General features: G+C 29.0%; 1 long non-coding RNA gene across 1 annotated transcript in view; it reads left to right on the forward strand.

The window, feature by feature from the left end:
- LOC106687162 (uncharacterized) overlaps positions 1 to 945 on the forward strand; it is an 8606-nt gene extending 7661 nt beyond the window's left edge. The window contains exon 4 of the long non-coding RNA XR_001344131.2: positions 799 to 945. This is a non-coding gene — a long non-coding RNA (uncharacterized lncRNA). The remainder of the gene's footprint in view (positions 1 to 798) is intronic.
- Positions 946 to 2559: the final 1614 nt, after the last annotated feature.

Below are 2559 nucleotides of genomic sequence, written 5' to 3' on the forward strand. Positions count from 1 at the left end.
TTAACTCCCTCCGTGAACTCTTGTAGCCTGAGGGAAAGGATTTTCTCAAATGCCTTACCCATAGTATCCAATAAGCAAATTGGAGGATAGGTTGATGGGTCCTCCAGTCTTCCCTTACTCTTTGGAATAAGTACGAGGTATGTCTGTGTGTGTGTGCGCGCACGTGTGTGTGTGTGTTTGTATGTGTGTGTGTGTGCGAGTGTGTGTATGGATTGTGGGCATGCGTGCGTGCATTTGTGTGTATAGTTAATATAAATTGTAGTTAATTTGATTAATTTAAATCAATAAATCTCCACCACTACAACCCATGAAAGGTCAGGGATTCTAGTAGTTCTAAGGGAGTTTTTTTCATAAAAAAATTTTAATGAAAAAATATTTCTTATAATATTTTTATTTTAATGGCGAACTTTAAATTGTTATGCCTTATTTTTGTTCTATACAATTTTTGGTGTGATTTATGGTGTAATTAGATTACTAACTGTGCTAAGTAATATTAATTTCATTAATTTCTAATACTATTTCATTTCGAACAGTATAAATAGTTATACAGTTGAATTTCCTAGTTATTTTGCTTTATAATAAAAAGTTTTTATTTATTTTTTAGTGTGTTTGTTTGTTAAATGACTAGGATTTTATTCTTCCGTAGTTTTATTATATTATCAAATATTTATTATGATTATTATCTATGTGGTGGCTACTGAAGTTCTTTGCATTAATTTTTATAATTTACTGCTTGTTAAATGTTTTTTGTTTTGTGGATGGTCTCTATTGTTTAATTACTTTTTGTTTTATTAACAGGCAAAATTTGACCATTTCATCTCTACTTGTTTGAGTTGCTCATATAGCTGGAACTTCAGCAATAACATGAACAGAAAACTGAAATCATATAAATGGCAGTATAGTCGTCAGCAGGATACACAAATACAGCAGAGCAGTTTATTTGCATAAGTGTTTTTTAATTTTAATTGTATATTTTTGTTCATTTTAAGTATTTATTTTGCGTTTATTTTTTAATATATTTGTTGAGGTTAGTTCCAAAAGATATGATCAAAATGATGATTTTATCAAATCAATCATATGATAAAATCATCATAAGTTTGTATTTAATGTTAAATTTTAATACAAACTTATGATGATTTTATCAAATCATTGCAGGAGTAAGTCATTTAAATACTACTGGAAATACTTATTCTGAGTATTCTTTCCATTTAAAAAATTAATTGACTTGACCTGTTTTTCTCTTCTTTCCTTCCACTGTTGTGGAAGATTCTCAGAATGGAAGATTCAGGAGAAAGAGTCTCATATTTTCATAGTTCTTGAAGGAAATTAATTAAATATTTTTTTAGTTCCATAAAATAAGGAACATCCATGGTACTTAATGTTCAAAATGTTCTCTTCCGCTGTATGACCACAGCAAAATTGAAGAACAATTAATGAATTTAAATCTGAATCTTTGTATAAATTTTCAAGCTTCTAAATTTTTTTTTTTATTCATTTAAAAATATGACAAAATTTGCTTGTTTATTGTAACTTGAATGAACCTAAAGGAAAAATAAAATCCAAGCATCATTGGTACCTTTGGAGAACTAATTCTGTGGATTGAATTAAAGTTATAAACTTGACTCGCTCTATATTCAGTAATAATATCTTAGCTCCTTTATCAAGGTTTAGATCATGAGGAATTGATTATGTCTGAAAATTATTGTACTACCAACATGGCTGCAACCAATTTTTTTAGATAAAGAAATTATGAACATCTGATTTAATTAATGTACAATTGTATGCATGAGTTTTACTATTGTTTATTATTATGAAAAATAAATTATGGCCATTCAGGTTTCTTGTTCAATGATATAAATACTGGACAATTTTTTTTCTAAAGCACTATTTTTAATTTAAATAGTTCAGCAACTGGTAATAATCTGAATTTTTGGGATTCTATATTGTGAAGGTGTTATGTTTCTTTTTGCTTCTCCCATAGTCAATATTTTCTACTATTGTTATTTAAATACTAAAGCTAGGTAAACTACAAGTTAGGTTTCCGAAAAAGTTAGATATATGTACTTGCTTTGTTAAAATATGTTGATGGATACCAGCAAAAGATCTGGGTGCTTAAAAATATTAAAAGAGGGAGGTTACGTTACTAACAACCATGTTCCCCTAAAACTAAAATGTGACCAAATATATGTCATTACTAATAAATACTTATTTATTACAAATAATTTATGTTTATTTAATAAGAAAACTCTCTCCCACTGAGATTATATTGGACCTGCAATGGAGCATATTAAAATTTCTTAAAACTGCTTCTAATAGTATTTATGATTTTTCGGGTGGACTGAGAGAAACTTGTCCATTGAATGTGGGTAGATTTATGGTTGGTAATTTAATGCGCAGTTCAAATTCCAACTAATTACTATTTTGGATCACTGATTGACTGGTGGTGCTTGTTTCCCCAGCGATCCCAAAGGAAAAAGCCTCGTAATACAGATTTCTAGTCTCGGATCGAAAAAGGTCAAATCGCGAGATAGATTCATCTTCCAAAATTTTTGCTAAAGA

Source organism: Halyomorpha halys, unplaced genomic scaffold, assembly GCF_000696795.3.
Source record: "Halyomorpha halys isolate HHAL.00 unplaced genomic scaffold, Hhal_1.1 Scaffold920.1, whole genome shotgun sequence".
Lineage (NCBI taxonomy): Eukaryota > Metazoa > Arthropoda > Insecta > Hemiptera > Pentatomidae > Halyomorpha > Halyomorpha halys.